Below are 19803 nucleotides of genomic sequence, written 5' to 3'. Positions count from 1 at the left end.
CCATGTCTTCCCTCATGCTACATGGGCATCTGGTAGCGCACATAACTGGAATGTCACTCAGCCATATTGCAGAACTTCTGCCTATCAGAAGTCTTTCATTCCCCGAACTGCATCTCTCTGGAATTCGCTTCCCCAGAGTTGTTTCCCTCAAAACTTCAATCTACAGCTGTTCAAGTCTAACTGTTACAGATACTTTATGAACAGAGGACACCAGTAATCTGGTGTATGGATTGTTTTTTTTTATTTATTTGTTTTTCCTTCCTCTGTTCTGTTATTTAAAAAAATATATATATTTCTCTTAAAACAGTAGTAGCAGCCCTGTCTGATATTTTCGTCCTGTCAAGAGCCATTGAAAGAGACGTTTGACCTTACTACTTCCTGCAACAGCATCAGCAGAACCTTCCTCTTTATTTGCAGATTCATCTGTGCTGCTGCTGGATGGTGACTCCAACTGCTCCATGCTTGAAGATGCTGCACCTGCTGTTTCCTTCACCCATTGCCTTTTCCGTTCTTCTTCCTTAATCTTCCTTTTCAAAGATCTGTTTTCTTTTCCAGCCTGCTTCCTATCAGTTGGTGCCATTGCTCCTCTACGGCCTGGTTCTTGTTGAGCAATTAGGAATTCTCGGTCTTCTTGCTTTGTCATTATTGTGAGGCCATCAGTGGTGGCTATGTCAAACAAGTTTGGCATTTCTGTCTCAAAATCTTTCTCAGTTTGTATCTCTGAGGCTGATCTGTTTTTGCCCTTGTTTATACTCTGATACTTCTTGTACAACTTCTCTACTTTAGTAATTGCATTATCTTTGCGGATCACTGGAATCCTAGCTTCCAAAAGTCTTTTACATGTGTGATTTCTGTATTGGCACTTTCCCTTACTGTCTTACTCTCTTTAATGTGAAGCTGCAAAAAGAATGAAAGAACTTGTCCCTTAGAAGGTAACTTTGCTCCATCAATTCTATCATCTGGTTTGCACAGATAGTCCTTAGATCTAGTTGTCATGATCAATCGCTGATGGACTTCAATAACTTTCAGTAAGTATTTTGAAGTAAATAAACTTGTATAATTGACTTTGAAATAATGAAAACAACAAATCAATGTATAATAATTTCCAAATACGAATAAAGATAATAAAATGTAATCATTCAGCAAAACAAACTCAATATTTACATAATGTGTCCGATAAAGCCCTCATGCTTTGAACATTCACATGTAATTATTATTATTTATTTCATGTGCTCGGCTCTGCGCAAAGGCTTCACAGCCTGCTCCCAAGGCCCAGTACCCCTCCTACATATCATACACCTCTACATGTCACCAATTTGGCGCTAACACCCACCGTCCATACTGAATACATTCTAGGGCTGTGTCATACAGGACTGGTGTATTGGTATTAGCGGGGGTACTTTTACGACATGTCGGCGGGTCTTATGGTCGATCGGTAAAGTCTGCTTTACATGAAATTCAAACCCTTAAACTGTTCCCTGCCCCAGCAGGGATTTGAACCTGGGTCCGGTAGGACCGCAGACCACCTCTTTACCGATTGAGCCACAACCTCCCCCATATATATATATATATATATATATATATATATATATATATATATATATATATATATATATATATATATGTGTGTGTGTGTGTGTGTGTGTGTGTGTGTTTGTGTGTGTGTGTGTGTGTGTAGAGACGGAGTCTTTCTGGAATGATGTTGATGAGTGTTTGCAGAGTTTTGGGGCGAATGTGAATATGTGTAATGATGGGAGAACTGAATGCTAGAGTGAGAAATGTAGCAGTTGCACGTGTAGTTAGTATGCATGGTGTGCCTGGAAGAAATGAAAATGGGGAATGAATAATAGGGATGTGCGTTGAACGACAAATGGTGATTGGAAATACGTTGTTTGAGAAGAAAGATATTTATAAGTATAAATGGGTGAGACAGGAGGGTGGAAGGGTTGTTGATAGAGCATTGATGGACGATTTGGTTGTGTCCAGGAATGTAATAGGATGATTCTTGGATGTGAGAGTTTTGAGAGGGGAGAGAGGAAGTATGTCTGACCACTACCAGGTGGAGGGAAAGTTGAGAGTAGGTAAGGGGTGGGTGAGAGCTAGGAGACGTAGGTGTGACAGGGAGGTTTTGAAAGTGAGTGAGTTCGATAAAAGAGAGAAAATGATAGTGTATCAGGAGAAATTGAAAGATGAGTGGAACGCAGTGAAAGGTCAGGAAAATGGCAGTGTGGAGGAGGAATGACAGTTGTTTAGGAGAGCTGTGGTGGGGCATGCAGACGAGGTGTGTGGGGTGAGACGAGTGGGTCGTGGTGTAAGATAGGGAAGTGAATGGTGGTGCGAGGAAGTAAGTATGGCTGTGGCTGAGAAGAGACATGCATATGAAGTGTGACTGCAGAGGAAGAAGATGTCATATGAGAGGTATAAGGAAAAGAGGAACAGGGCGAGAATGGCTGTGTGTGATGCTAGAGTGGCAGCAGATGAGAGGTGGGGTATGTGGTCGACTGAGAATTTTCAACAGAATAAGGAAATGTTTTGGAAGGAGGTGAAGACGGTGCAAAAGGGAGAGTGTGGGAAGGAAGAGCGAGTAAAAGCAAAGGATGGAAGGATGTTAACTGAGATGGATGCAATAAGGAAGAGATGGGCAGAGTATTTTGAAAGATTGTTAAATGTAGAGGAGGAATGGGAAGCTGAGATTTTGGCAGATGGAAGGGTGCAAGGATTAAATGTGTTGGGAGAGTTGAATGATTCTTTGATTACGGTGGGAGAAGTGCAGGAGGCAGAAAAGGAGATGAAAACAGGGAAAGCTGCAGGTATGGATGGGTGTGCTATGGAATGCCTGACAGGTGGTGGAGCGACTATTGTTGACTGGTTAGTAAGTTTGTTGAATGTGTACTTTGTGCAAGGTATGGTGCCAATTGACTGGGCAAGTGCTTGTGTGGTCCCGTTGTATAAAGGTAAGGGTGATAAGTATGAATGTATTAGCTTTAGGGGTATAAGTCTGTTGAGTGTTGTAGGTAAGGTGTATGGTAGAGTGTTAATTAAGAGAGTTAGAGAGGGTACAAAGGAAGTGATTGGTGATGAGCAGTGTGGCTTTAGGAGCAGGAGGGGATGCGTGGATCAGGTGTTTGCTGTGAGACATGTGTGTGAAAAGTATATAGTGAAAGGTAAGGATGTGCTTTGGGTGTTCATGGATTTAGAGAAAGCGTATGATAGAACTGACAGAGAGGCTTTGTGGACTGTTTTAAGATTGTATGGACTTGATGGTAGGTTACTAAAAGGAGTGAACAGTTTTTATGTAAATAGTAGAGCTTGTGTAAAACGGAGGTGGTGGCTCAATCGGTAGAGAAGTGGCCTGCAATCCTAACGGACCCAGGTTCAAATCCCCGCTGGGGCAAGGAACAGTTTAAGGATTTGAATTTCATTAAATCAGGCTTTACTGATCTACCAGAAGCCCCGCCGACATGTCGTAAAAATACCCCAGCTCATACCAATATACCAGTCCTATATGAGACAGCCCTAGCATGTATTCAATATGGACGGTGGATGTTAGCGCTGAAGTGGTGACATGTGGAGGTGTATGGTATGTAGGATGACTGCTGGGCCTTGACAGCAGGCTGTGGAGCCTATGCCCAGAGTCGGACACATAAAAAAAAAAAAAAAGAGTGGGAAATACTGTGAGTGACTGGTTTCCCGTGAAAGTGCGGCTGCAGCAGGGATGTGTGATGTCGCCTTGGTTGTTTAATATTTATATGGATGGTGTTGTAAGGGAGATGAATGCAAGAGTGTTAGGTGGAGGTCTGAGTTTGGTGAATGTTGATGGCAGAGAGTGGAATCAGAAGCAGCTGCTTTTTGCGGACGATACTGCACTGATGGCTGATTCACAGGAGAGATTAAGACAGTAGGTAGACGAGTTTGGAAGGGTGTGTGAAAGGAAATTAAAAGTAAATGAGAATAAGAGTAAGGTGATGAAGTGTACGAGGTTGGTAGATGGTAGAAGGATGAATACAGTTTTGAATGGTGAGTTGCTTGAGGAGGTAGAGTGTTTTAAGTATTTAGGGTCACATGTTGCTGTGGATGGAAGAATAGATGCAGAAGTGAAGTTTAGAATGAATGAAGTAGGAAAGGTGCTGGGAGGACTGAAAAAAGTGTTTAGATGTCGTTCGTTTAGAATGGATGTAATATATATATATATATATATATATATATATATATATATATATATATATATATATATATATATATATATATAATTTGGGCATATGGTTACCGCCAAGCGCTGCAAATGGTTTCCCGGTGTACAGGAAACTTGGCTTGTCACTCAGTGTAGGGTCACCTATAGGCAGAATGGAGAAGAAAGAAAGAAGGAAAGAAACACAGAAAAGGGAGTGTAACGTCACCCATAGGCAGAAGAAAGAGGAAAGAATGAGGGAAAGAAAGACAGAAGAGAAAGGAATGAAGAGAGGAAAGGTGTGTGTGTGTATATATATATATATATATATATATATATATATATATATATATATATATATATATATATATATATATGTATATATATATATATATATATATATATATATATATATATATATATAAATAGGTAGATAGACAAACCGATCGATAGATATAAATGTGTGTGTGTGTGTGTGTGTGTGTGTGTGTGAAGTAAAAACAATCCTTACCCAACAGAAGTAGGATTGGGAATGGAGTAAAACGAAGAACACAAGGAAGAATGAAGCAAAGACCAGAAGCCCGCAAGATTGTTCCCTTCAAGAAGATATATAAACAAGATAAAAGACAGGCAAATATAAGAACCATTTAGAAGAAAAAAAAATAAAAAGGGATATAAAGACGATTCTACGTAAATTATACATTGATTATAACAGTGCGGTGCAGAACATACAAGAGGCCAAAATGGTCAAAGAATTAGTAGAATATTAGAAATAGAATTAGGTTTCATTGTAAAAACAGTCCTTATATATTCACATGTGTGCACTTATCTTACAAGTGTGGTGTAAAGGGTGCAGACAGTGGCCATAATGGTCATCGAGGCAATGGTAGAGAGCGGGGTGACAGCGGAGAGGGCCAGGGAGGGGCCATATATAATCACGCCCATATGGGAGGCCGTCATCAGCAGGCTGGCACAGGTGGCCATGCGTCGAATCCAGACACTTTTAAACCGTAGCTCCAGATACTGTAAAGATAGAATGCTTATATTGCGTGGAGTAACGCAGTGTAATTTTACTCTTGACTCTATACATAGGCGTAAGAAGTGGGGATCTGGGGCACGGCAATCCCCCATGACTAGGAAAATGTACCCTTTTTAGAGCATTAGTTGATTTCTTAGTGCAAAAGCTGATTTATTTATGCAGATCCTTCTGTTGGTGTACTGATACACGTATCTTTGTTAGGAAGGTAGTCTCTTTAATCTGTGAGAGTAAACTGATTAATTATTGGTTTGTTCCGATACATATTCATTACTATCAATTTTCATGTGAAGACAAGACTGAACATGATATTTTAAGCATAAGGATTGCATGTATCCATCTACTACCAGCTGTCTATATCCCATATGTGGGAGTGGGGCACAAACATATCTAATCCATGTCGCCCTGTTCTGTACCCTTTGCCTGTCCCGCTTGCAACTCGCAAACCTCTCTCTTATTTCATCCCGCTTCATCCCTCCATCTCGTCCTTGATCTCCTCGTCCTCCTCCACCACCTCACTCAGATACATCATCAATTACCTCCACATCAATACCACTACGCTTCTTAATCTCCTCATTTGTCTGTGAGTTTCTCCATGGAACCTCACATGCTTCTCTCAAAAAATTAATTTCCACTGGTCTCTTGTGTCCTTTCAACAGAGTCCAGGCTTTGGTTCTGTTTGCAAGACTGGGGATCACAATGTTGCCATGCAACGAATTTATTACTTCATGTTCACATCCCTATTCCTTATTGGAATCAGTAAACCAGCATGTTTTCTTCCCTGGTATACTCTTCCAAGCACTTCCATACTACTCATCACACTACCTGAGTATTGAATGCACTCACATCCTTCATTTCTTCACCATTCAGTCTCACTTTGCATTCTCTGATTTTTTTTTTTTTTTTCCAATACAGACCCTAACTTTCTTTTTAACTATATTTACTTTTAAGTTCCATTTGTTATATACAGTCCCAAACTCATTCATCAAGACCTGCAGCGCCAGTTCATTTTCACTTATTAGTACACTATCGTCAGCAGACGACAGTACAGGAATATTCCAAACCCATTTTTCCATTTCCAAATCCATTTTTCCATTTTTCATCCAAACTCCTTATCCAGTCTTTTCTCACTCTTTCTTAATAGTATTTCTACTTCTCTCCTCTTCCTTGCATATAGCTCTTTTTCAGTCATTCAACATCCTCCATTTTTCCCTTTCCCACCCAATCACCATACAATATGATTTCTTTGTCACATCTCGTTTCATTTCTTGTTCCATGACGCTGTTCCTTTCTCCCACTTGCGTCATTTCTTCACCCCACACACTACTTCATTTGCTGTATGAATTTCTTCTGTGATTGTCTTACAATTGCCTTCCACCTACCCTGTCTGCTTCAAAACATGTATACCTAGTTAGTCCTCCGCTTTTCTCTTGGATCCTGCCATTTTGAATCCTCCTGCAGCCTTTCTACCTACTTTGCAGGATCTGCTTCCTTTTGTATTTCTCTACCTCTGTTCACCTAGCGCTTTTGCACCTCTCGCCTGGACACTGCTATTTAGTGACCAGACAGTCCACTCCCCCAACCTCTATGCACTCTAGTGTCCAACAAAGATCTTCTCATTCGTTTACGCACACACACCAAATCAATCTTTGCCTTACATTCATTCACCTCACCACCCACCCATTATTACTCGCCATGTATATCTGTGGATCATTTTGTGTCTAAAGAAAGTATTGGCTGTTCCCAAGCCGTTTCCTGTACAAATATCCACCAAAGCACTACTTCAGTATGTACACCTGACTCACTAATCATCCCATATATCCTGACATTCCCCATTTTTCCACTCGTATCTCCAGCAGCAGGTGGGCACGCGGGCCAAGCGTCACACACACACACACACACACACACACACACACACACACACACACACACACACACACACACACACACTATCTAACTATTGCCAGACGCCTTAATCCCTTAAGGGATGGCCACAAACAAATCGCCTCCATGTCGCCCTGTCTCCCGCCATTTCATTGACCTGCTCCCAGCCACACCTCCCTCTCTCATATACCTCCCCACTTCATCCCTCCATCTCAACCTTGGCCTCCCCCTCCCTCTTCTCCCCGTCCACCTCACTCACATACACTCTCTTTGTCAATCTCTCACTCTCCATCCTCTCCACATGGCCAAACCACCTCAGTGTGTTTCTCCTAACGCTTCCTATCACATCCACATTCACACCACAACGCTCCTTCACTTCCTCATTTGCCAGTCTGTCTCACCACGTGACTCCACATGCTCCTCCCAAATAACTCATTTCCACTGCTCTCACTCTTGGCTTCTGTCCCTCCAGCAAGGTCCAAGCTTCATTTCGGTACGATTGAGTTGATATCACATTACTGTCATGTAATAGCTTTTTCACTTCCATGCTCATTTCCTTGTTTCTTATCACTGCTCTCAAGGGACCAGCAACCTTTCGTCCCTGTTTTACCGTTTTAAGTACTACACCCTCTAAACTTCCATAGTTACTCATCACACTACCCAAGTACTTAAACGCACTCACATTTTCCATTTCTTCCTCATGCAACCTCACTGTGCATTCACTGACTTCTACTTTCTCGAAGACCATAACTTTTCTCTTCCCTACATTTCACCTCTAGATTCTGTTTCTTACACACTCTCCCAAACCCACCTATCAAGCCTTGCAGCTCCACTTCGTCTTCACATAACAACAACACAGTATCATCTGCAAAGAATAGTACCGGGAGTTTCCAAACACTGCCCTCTCTCACTAGGGCCACTCCAACATCTACTGCCCTACACTGTATCTCTTTTATAACCCCATCCATATACAGACTGAACAACCATCCATGACATATCCTTTTTTCAATCCAACCTTCAAATAGAAAAATTCACTCAGTTCACTGTCCACATGCACTGCACCCTTACCACCCTCATACATACTCTTCACGGCCTTCAGCAACTTCCCATCTACTCCATATATTCTTGATATTTCCACAATCCTTGTCTATCCACCCTGTCATATGCTCCATGTATTCTTAATACATTCCACAATCCTTGTCTGTCCACCCTGTCATATGCTTCCTCCAAATCCATGAATGGTGCATACGGCTTCTTTTCTTTCTCTAGAAACTTTTCCACTAAAGATCTAAGAATGAATATCAGATCTACACAACCTCTTCCGTTCCTAAAACCTCCTTGTTCTTTTCCAATCAATTCCTTAGTTATTTCCCTAACTCTGACAATAAGCATCCTATCATATACTTTTCCTATTATACTAAGAAGACAAATGCCTCTGTGATTACCACACACTTCTCTTTCCCGTTTTCCTTTGTACAAGGGAATAATTATACCTGACTCCCAATCCTCCGGGACTCTACCTTCCTCCCAGGCCAATCTGCACATCTTTCACATCCATTCTACTACTATCTCTCCCCCATGCTTCAACATTTCACCACACACTCCATCAATTCCTGGGGCTTTCCCCATTTTAACTTTCTTCATTGCTTCCACAACTTCCATTCTACTGATTTCTTTCTCTCTTCTCACATCCCTCTTTCTCCCAGCCATTCCCCAGCCACTTATATTTGCATCACTTTCATTCTCTTTGTTCAACAATTCCTTAAAGTGTTCTCTACAACTGCTCACTTTTTCTCCCTTCTCCTATAATAGTGTAATCTACCATTTTTATTGCACCCTATCTAACTCTCTTTACCTCTTTCCGGAACATTTTCTTACATTCCCTCCACTTTACAGTCAATTTCCTTCCAAATTCCTCATCCACTCACTTCTTACTCTTTCTTACTGATCTTTTCACCTCTCTCTTCCCCTCTACATGTAACTCTCTCTTCCATCTCTCAACTTCTTCCAAGCTCCTGTTTCTCATCCACTCCCTGTATGCTTTCTTTTTTTGTACCACAGCCTCTCGCACCTCTTCATTTCACCATGCTGTTCCCTGCACCCTTTTACGTCTTCTCTAAACCCCGCACACCACCTCACATGCTGCACAGATTTCGCCTGTGAATATCTTGCACACACCTTCCACATCCCCCATCTGCTCCAATCCATATTTACCCAATGGTTCCTCCACTTCCCTCTTATATTCTGCTTTCTTTCCATCCTCTTGTAACATTTCCATCTTCCTTGTATCAACTACTTCCTCCTGTCCTTCCCTTCTTCTATTTCTCTATTTGATTTAGACTTTGATTATGACCACAACCAAGTGGTGGTCCGAAAGTCTACGCCCCCATCCTCTATACTCTCTTGCATCCATTACACACCTTCTCATCCTTTCATCCACACACATATAATCAATCATTGCCTTCCATTCATTCAGTTCACCACCCACCGTTCTCATCACTCGTCACGTATACCTATGGATAATTTTGTGCCTGAAGAGGGTATTGGCTATCACCAACCCCCTCCCGGCACAAATGTCCACTAAAGTACTGCCATTCTGATCCATCTCTGTAGGCACACCCCACTCACCAGCTGCTCCATTCACCTTCACATTCCCTAGCTTTCCATTTATATTTCCAATCAAAAACACTCTCTCATTCCTTTCAAACTTTTCCATGCATGCTTCCACATCTGTCCAGGACTCTTCTTTCACTCTGCTTGTACGATCTGTCATTGGTGCTTACATGCACGTAATCGCCCACATTTTGTAGTCCAACTTTCAATCTTACCCACACAATCCTTGGGCCAACTGATCCATACTCTCTTATATTCTCCTTCCATCTGTTACAACAATACACACTCCTTCTTTTGCCCTCTCATTTTCACCCCCTTCCTCGCATGTGCACCATCCACACTCCCACTGTCTCCACTTACACCTCTCCATTTAGTTTCAATTAATCTACATACATCCACTTTCGCACCCTCAAGCACCTGGACAACTCTCTTTCACCTCATCATTTGCACCCCTTACATTCAGTGTAGGTATTCGTACCATGTCCTTTGTTCGGTCCTTAGTCGTCACCTTTTGGTCAGTCCAGGTCTGAGGCTTCTTTACAAAGAAGCAAGAAATTAATGATAATTTACAGTTGCCGTCAAGACTTCTGTTACACTGTCATGAAACCCTGTTAAAATCTTGTGAACTAAATAATATTATAGTGGTCTGCAATTTGTTCTGCCGAGGCCTTATGAGGTAAAATTCGTAGGTAAAACGTTAATGAAGGCTATACTAAACCTCTCCACTTCATAACATATTTCTTAAGCTGAAGAAAATCGTCTAGGAATAACAGGTATAAAATCAAACCATACCACTGCACTGAAGAGGTTAAGGAACATATGTGCGTTTCATTACCTGAATAGGACAAGCTATCGGATTCGTGACAGATGTGGGGCAAGAAAAATCTATTGAACAAAAAGTTGAATGCTGTGTCCATGAATGGTAAGGCAACAACTGGCAAAAGATAGGAATGAATGGATGAAGTATATATGAAGATGCTCATGACAGAGGTGGCACCCCTTGGCAGTCAGCATAAACAATTCCATATCATTATGAACTGGCCTATAAACGCCCATTTTACTAGTTACTGATTTGCTGAGGTGCTGACTGTCCTTTCTCGGCCAGGCCACTGCCCAACACCACTCACTAGCCTATTTTGTCACATTACAGGACTTGGACTCTCTCATGTTTCTCTTGTGTTTTAAAATGCCCTTTGAAGCCTCCTAGAAACTCTGGGTACATGGACCACCAATAAACTGTACATTTTATACATATCACTAAAGAAAACATAACTGAATGAAGTTAGCGACACTTTGGAAGTTGCCAGCTCACAGGATGGATTACAGGACTGCATGGAGTCAATGAGCCTCTGACAGAAATGGAAAGAGGTTGTCCACCACTCCTTGCCCCCTCCCCTAAATCCCTTCCATTTATTTGTAACATGTATGTAATAACTGTCCAGCAGCAATTACATGGGTTATTCTAGATTATTTTTTAGTGTGAACCAATTTCCCCTTGAAATGGAGTAAAAAATTCCGAATCTTTAGATGTTCGGCGGATTTCAAAAGGTAGTCTACATTACTATCATGACTTCTGGATTATGTTTACCGCATTTAAGTGTAGAAAACAGATTTTTGATTGCTATCATGATGAGTTGATGGTGATGATGATAGTGGTATTGTTGATGTTGGTGATTGTGGTTATTATGATGATGCTCTTTAAATTCCCACCTCATTCAATGAAACGATGCCCAAATTGTAGAATACAGGCAGAGAGAGCTTGGTAACAAACAGCACACCCAGAATTGCTCCCAACAGCATTGTGGTTGCTTGAGTCCCATAGTAATACACCTCTGTTGGGTAGCCTGGTGGGGAGATGAATAGTGTTAAACAAAGTTTCACTGTGTTGGATGAAACACTACTACACCTCCTGATGAAGCTGTGATTATTAATATGTGGATGAAGAGGGGCTGGGTGGTATGAGATTACTGGGAGGTTAGGAGAAGGTTAAGACTCTGTAATGATTTTATTGCCATCATAATATTTAACTATGCAGTTAAACACACATACTGTGTGTGTGTGTGTGTGTGTGTGTGTGTGCTAAATAGGCAGCACCAGTAATGTTATACATTTGTTTTATGTAGTTAAAATAATGGATGTATAAATAAAATATATGGTGCATAACTTCCAGTTTGTATAAAAATGTGAAGTAAAAAGATCCTGTAGTACTCTTGTTCCTGTGTGGAAAAATTTTAGTTTATGGAGATGAACAACATATATATGATACAGTGCTGATGGGTTAATGGAGAGACATTCACTAAGATGACAAATGATTTTAGTTAAACAAAAGTTAGGCTGCAACAAGCATAAATTACGATACCAACAACTCACCAGTCAGAGTGACGAAGATGATTCCGCCCTTAAACGAAATAAAAAATTACTTTTTGTAAGTTAAATAAAAGTGTCTAGCAGTAACAAAAATTAAATCACCGGCCAATGCTAAGAACATCATAAAAACGTCACAGAACAGAACCCTTTTACTGAAGTTACTGCATCGACTCGCTTCAGCAAAGGGGAATTACTGTATAGTCACGGGTGGATTACTGAAAACTACATCGAATATATTTTGGATAGCTGGAAATTCCCTCCTCAAAATAAAATTGTCAGTGAACTAATCTGAATAAAATGTCCAAGTGTGTCCATGACAATGAAAGGGTAAACGATTAACCAATCAGAGAAAAAAAAAATAGACAGCAATGATATGGGAACGAGTAACAGCTGAATTAAGCACATTGACAGTAGCAATATAAAACTGTCTATGACACCAAGAACAACAGAACAATATTTTAAAATATGAACACAGTAAGAAAGATAATCCGAGCCAATAGCTCCTGAGCAGCTCTTCATAACCCTTTTATAATGACGACCGCTATAACAGTTGGACCTCATCCCTTCCCAACCGTCCGTTGTTCCTCAAATACTGGTACATATTCCAGATTTCTATGAGCAACATTATCATTGTACTCTTTCTTCACAGCATATACGCTGATAAAAAATGTAAATTCATGTTGAAATTAGTGAGGAAGACCGTAATACCACATTATCATAAACATCACATACTCGTACACCACTATATAGTAATAAACACTTTAACATGGATATCAAGATCTTCACCTAATCACAGATAACTTTCCAGTCATAGATGTATTTCCAACATCATTTCATGATATGTCAACACGCATATACACCACAAAGCCAGCCAGAAGACAGCGTGTGTGCTGGGCAGTTCCCAAGTCCTGTCTTCCCTCTTACCATTTTTTGAGTAAGCCAAAATCCACTGACCAGGCCACTGTATGGCTCGGCCTGCACTATTGGTGCAGAAAACTTTAAACGAACAAACGAACGATATGTCGAATTTCTTTTTCTTTATGAAAAAGATCGAGTTAAGACTCCTTTCAATTCACAGAATTATCGTTACCATTTGGTTCATGTATTCTGACCACTACATTCCAGCGATTTGTGAAAAAGATAACTAAATCTGATGTGAGAGGTGTAAGGCTGAGAAGGAGACCACGAATAGGATGGATGGACAGTGTGAAGAGAGCCTTGGATGCGAGAGGGATGTCTGTTGAGCAAGGAAGAGTGGCTGTGCGTGACAGAAGTAAATGGAGAGAAATTGTGAATGAATAAATGATGACGCAGCCCTGAGGGGATATTTTCCCGCATTTGGTCTGATTAGCTAGTCAGGTCAGGTGCGAGTAAGGGGATGGGTCTATTATGATGTGGCAGGAGTAAACCAGCTCTGCTGTCGGGGCCTACTGCGGATGTCACTGATTGTACTGCGCAGTTGACCCATGTGTGGTGTGGTGCGGTGAGGATCTGTCCCTTCTCCCCTTTAGGGCTAAGATACGAATGACTGTGTTTGAATGGATGAGTAAATGGGGAGTGTGTCGTCCTGTCTCGGCTACCTCCCTTTCCATGGGGGAAGCAGCCTAGGTATATAGATGGATAGATAGACATTCCAGGGTTTAGTAGACTATTCATTTTCCCACTTTTTTTATGGGGGGGAGGGGAGGAATCTAACACAAAAATAACTTTTACAAAATCATTATAGATATTACACAGAATAGGGAACAAAGCAGTTCATTTCCTTGTTTGGGCAATGTGTGAGTGTGGTGAAGTTGTAGAAAACTAAACCTCTACGTTTTCCAGGAACATTTTGATTAGCAATGTGCATATGTTAGTGGCCAGACTGCGATGACTTTTAACACTGTGTAATCTTTTTCTAATAACGACTGAAACTTCACAAATAGTAGCATAGTTGCATGTGGCTTTAATTCAAGTGAAACTTGTGAAACTATCTTAAGCAAGTTGGTCATTACCAATGCTTTCATTTTGTACAGACTAGTATTTGATATGTGTACAATATGCCTTGAAAACCACGTGGAGATACTAACAAAGTTGTAACTAAGTTGTATATTTTTTTCATACTTTCCTCATTGATCATGCATTTCTCTGTAACCCTGTTAAGAACTGGGGGAAGTGATGATCTCAGGACAAAGCAATGTGGTACTTGAGGAATTCATATTCTTCAGGAGTAATGTTTTCCCAATCTGGAATATCAGACATGAACAAATATTGGTATCATCATCATCACCATATAAAACGAATATTCACATTACTCCTTTACACCACCAACATCCAGGATACACACACTCTCATCATGTGATAATTTTAGTGTTTCACAGAGCCCTACAAGATTCAGCCACATTATTAATATTGTTACGTCCCCACCCCACACTGCCACAAGCTCCAACAGCAGTAATACAGTACAGGAAGGATGTTGCCCAGTGACTTGTTCTTCCTATGGTCAGCCTTTAGGTGTACAGTACACAAGATCAGCTGAGGCGAAAACAAACACCGGCTCCTTAATGTTCACTGTCTTTATTTTCCAAGTAATTCCACTTAATTCTTTCCAACTTTAGTAGACTGTAGCACCAGTCGAGCAGGGCAGTACTCTCAAGGTGGATGGAAAGCTGATGACAGGGAGAGCTGGAGCTCCCGTTTCATCAGCCATCGGGACTAGGTCCCGACCATCCCCCTTTCCTGCAATTTTCAGTGTCTCAGTAATACAGAGAGTAGGCCAGCATGCTCTCCAATACAAGCTTCTCTAACTATCAACACCAAGCTACATGCACAATACACACCACACTTCCTTTTCAAAAAAAAAAAAAAAAAAAATCCATGGCGTCGAATAATGTAGCCCCGGAGTCCCCAGAGGGGGGGGGGGGACCATAAATGCCCCCACCTTCTGCCTCTCTCCCGGTGACGACTCAGGATCCCTGGAACCTCTGTCTGACTCTCTTCTTCTTCATATCTGCAACATTCGTGGCCTTTCCTCTAACTTTCGCTCTGTTGAGCACTGCCTCTCCTTCTCTAAACCTCACCTTCTTTTTCTAACTGAGATTCAGCTGTCTGAGGCAACTGACAGCAGACCCTTTTCTGTATCCTCCTACATTCTCTATACTCATTTCAAAGCCAAAGGTGGCTGTTGTGTATACATACGCAACAACTTATCTTGCTCTCATGTTCCTGAACTAGTTTTTTCTGAATTCTCTACACTCTGGCTTCGGCTTTCCTGTCATTCTCTGACTAAATATATATGTGCTGTTTACTTATCTCCTAATTCTATTGACTATCAAAAATTCTTTGACTATCTTACTTCTACGATGGGACAGATTCTATCCATTTCTCCTTTCTCTGAAATCTCCATTCTAGGAGATTTCAATGTTCACCACCACCTTTGGCTCTCCTCTCCTTTCACTGATCCACTTGGAGAACAAGCCTACACCTTTCCTATCCTTAATGACCTAGAGCAGCTTGTACAGCACCCTACCCGTATCCCAGACCGCCTTGGAGAAAGTTCCAACATACTTGACCTCTTCCTTACAACTAATCCTACTACATACACTGTTAATCTTTTCTCTCCGTTGGGCTCCTCTGATCACAACCTTATCACCTTAACCTGTCCTATTGCTCCGGTACGGCCTGTGGACCCTCCAAAGAAACGTCGTCTGTGACACTTTGGAGCTGCGGATTGGGAGGCCCTCAGGCAGTACTTCTTTGATTTTCCCTGGAATGATTATTGTTTCCATGGCCGGGAGCCATCTGGGTGTGCCTTGCGCATTATGAAGGTTATTCTCTTGAGCATGGAAGTATACATTCCTTTCTCATATCCTTTGACTAATGCACGAAAGCCTTGGTTTAATCACGCTTGTTCTAATGCTGTCCACAACAAGCAAAGGGCCTATTAAAGGTACCGGAACCATCCCACCCCTGAATCACATCTTTTATATGTTTCTCCCCGGAATCGTGCTAAGTCTGTTCCTCGCTCAGCTAAAAATAATTTCATCAGTTCTAAATGCTCTCAGCTCTCTAACTCGAATTCTTCCCGATCCTTCTGGCACCTTGCCAAAAAGCTTTCTCACAACTTTACTTCATCATTCCCTCCTCTTTTCTACTCTAATGGCTCTGTAGCTATTTGTTCTACTGATAAAGCAGATCTCTTTGCTCAGACTTTCTCCTCCAGTTCCACCTTAGACAGTTCCAGTGCTGTTCCTCCATCACTTCCCCTCTCTGACTTCCTCATGGCTGACATTAAAATTTCTTCAGCTGATGTATTTTCTGCCATCACAGGCCTCAATACTAACAAGGCATATGGGCCTGATGGAGTCCCTCCTGCTGTTCTCAAGAACTGTGCTTCTGTGCTTACACCCTGCCTAGGGAAGCTCTTTCGCCTTTGTCTATCAACTTGTACCTTTCCTTCTTGCTGGAAGTTTGCTCTCATTCAGCCAGTCCCAAAGAAGGGTGACCATTCCCGACCCTCTACCTATCGTCCAATTGCTTTAACGTCCTGTATCTCAAAAGTTTTCTAGTCTATTCGTAATATAAAAATTTTAAAGCTTCTTTCCTATTACAACCTTCTTTCTGATCATCAGTATGGGTTCCGTCAGGGATGCTCCACTGGCGATCTTCTCACCCACCTTTCAGACTCCTGGTCATCCTCCTTTCGGGACTTTGGTGAAAGCTTCACCATTGCACTTGACATCTCAAAGGCTTTCGATCGAGTCTGGCATAAGTCTTTAGTTTTCAAACTGCCCTCTTACAGTTTCTATCCTTCTATCTGTGCCTTCATCTCTAGATTCCTTTCTGGTCGTTCTATAGCCGCTGTTGTAGACGCCCATCGTTCTTCTCCCAGATCCATTAACAGTGGTGTTCCTCAGGGCTCTGTCCTATCACCAACTCCCTTTTATTCATCAATGACCTCCCAGGCTGTACATCTAACCCTATCCATTCATACGCTGATGACTCCACCCTTCACCTTTCCATTCGATTTCCTCAACGAACATCCATCTCAGCAGTTACTTCAACAAACAAGGGATGAGGTTATGGCACACCTAATGTCTGACTTGGTTCGTATCTCTGACTGGGGTAAAAATAATATGGTTGTTTTTAATGCATCAAAGACTAAGTTTTTGCACCTATCAATCCGACAAAATCTTCCACAGGTATACCCACCAATGTTTAATAATCTTCATCTTAATCCTGCATCATCCTTAATCATGCTTGGGGTTTCCTTTACTCGGGACTTATCTTGGAAAGATCATATTACATCTCTTGTAAAATCTGCTTCCAAGAGATTGGGTGTGCTAAGCCGACTCCGTTCCTTCTTTACCCCAGCACAACTGTTTACTCTATACACAGGTTTTATCTGCCCCTGCATGGAGTACAACTCTCATGTATGGGGAGGCTCCCCACATACAGCTCTTCTCAATAGGGTGGGGTCATAGGCTTCTCGTCTCATTAACTCTCCTTCTCTTACTGACTCCCTTCAACTTCTGTCTCTTCGTCGCACTGTTGCATCTTTATCTTTTTTCTATCGCTGCTTCAATGGTCACTGATCCTCTGAACTGTCTGCATGCATTCCTTCACCTCTATGACGGGTGCATAGCACCCGTCTAGCAGCAAACTCTCATCCCTTTTCTGTCCAACTCTCTAATGCAAGAGTTAACCGTTACTCCCAGTCCTTCATTTATGCAACAGGTCAACTCTGGAACTGTCTCCCTCTGTCTGTATTTCCTGCTTCCTATGATCTCCAGTCTTTCAAATGCAGTGTGTCCAGGCATCTCAAAATGATCGGATCTTGAATTTGGCTCTATATTGTATTTTGTTTTCCTCTTGGAAGGAACAGTTTTGTGGGCTTGTTGCCTTTAGTTCCTTTTTCCTCACATTAAAAAAAAAAAAAATCACTGTTCTCACAAACACTGAAACTATACCAACTTCACTAACCGCAGTTACGCTTAATGCTTTACAACATTTCACCGTTACTACAAGTTCTGATGATATACAAACTTCAATAAACACTTCACTGTTTGCACAAGTACTGAAAATAATCTCCACTGACAGTAATTACACTTAATGCTTGCCAGCAACTCTTCAAAAACTTCTCTAACAGCACTACACTCAAACTGAACCAAATCCGACTGAACTTCACTCAATATGAACTGAAAACCAACATGCGGCGCAGCTGGCCAGCATGTAAGGAAACAGCTCGCTTAACTAAACTCTTAAACCTAGGAAAATACAAAAATGAAATACTGGTCGATGAATGCGGTGTATCACTCAAAGCTGGAGAACTAAGGTGGGAGCTTGGAGAACTGTAAGTGGAGTTTGGGTACTAGCTGACCTCTCACACTGCAGCACAGGTCCTCTCTCCGTCACAGCAAACACTTGACTGAATTCAAATGATGCGTGTGGTAGAACGCATAGGCCACCGGAAGAAGGCGTGGCTAACGGTTGAGGCAAGCAGGGGCGAACAATAAAGAAACAATAGTATCGCTCAATAGAGCACTTAGTGACGTGCATTAGATCGGTCACTTTTGAAAGTGACGAATGTTTTGAAAGGTATACCACCGAAGTGGAGAGAGAAACGGTTAACTGAGCGATACACAGTGAGTTTTCCACTAATAGTTCGTGGCTTCTCACAAAAAGGAAATGTTGCGAATCTGATTCGTGACATTATGCCCCTACAAAATTAAATTTTTTCCTTATGGGAAAAAATTTGTGGATATATATATATGTACACATCCTAACTCATTCACACAAGATTCACACTGTGGTGTGTGTGCTATCCTGCTACAGGAGAAAGTCGCAGTCGCTAGTGAGCGAAAAAACCTCGTATTTACGTTAATAGAAGCAAGCTTGAGGGAAAAACTCCGTGACGACGGTGAAAATCCTGTACTCAGGTCAAACTGAGCGAAAGTTCGCTACATTTACATTAACAACTAGTTGTTATGTAGTGTAGTGTATGTAATACACGGTGTAGGTGTGACAGTTGTAGTGTAACTGTACCTACGTGCAAAATGACACAGTAATACAAATTTATAGTAAAATAATGATGACGAGGCAGAAGAGAAGGGGCGGCAGCATGCAACAGGAACGACCAGCTGATCTGCACGGCAATGCTGCACCCAGCAGCTACACCTGCGAAAGGAATAAGGTGGAGCATCAAAACTGTTATTTCTCTCTCTCTCTCTCTGCCTAGCAATCAGTACTTATGTCATTATTAACCAGGAAACGTAATTCTTGAATTCACAAATTTCTTAGAACCCTTATAGCTTACTGGTTAACGCTTATTAACTAGGAAATGTGCCAGTTCTTGAATTACTCAAATCTCTTTGAACGGGCAGTTTACTAGTTAACCTAACATTATTAACCAGGAAACGTGCCAGTTCTTGAATTCACAAATTGCTTAGAATGGGCAGTTTACTGGTTAACCTAACTCTACACTTACAACTAATACAGGAAGCTGAAAATCACTACGCAATCTCGGGCAGGTCACGTTTTAACACCCACCGTGGGTGTGAACACTCATGTGGGTAATGTGCATTCTCTGGGAATCCTCAGAGAGGCCCACAGCTCGAGACGTTCCACAAGGTAATTTGTACACAGCCTCAGACTGTCTCTGTATGGTTCTCAAACTTCCCCCTTAACTTATGGTATACATGTATGTACAGGCCCTGGATATACTGTGTCCTGTAAGGCCAACGAGTGAGACGTCTGG

The sequence above is a fragment of the Coenobita brevimanus genome, chromosome 15 (genome assembly GCF_032717465.1).
Source record: "Coenobita brevimanus isolate Jiangsu-jjx chromosome 15, ASM3271746v2, whole genome shotgun sequence".
NCBI classification, from domain to species: domain Eukaryota; kingdom Metazoa; phylum Arthropoda; class Malacostraca; order Decapoda; family Coenobitidae; genus Coenobita; species Coenobita brevimanus.
Note: the sequence above shows the minus strand (reverse complement) of the source record.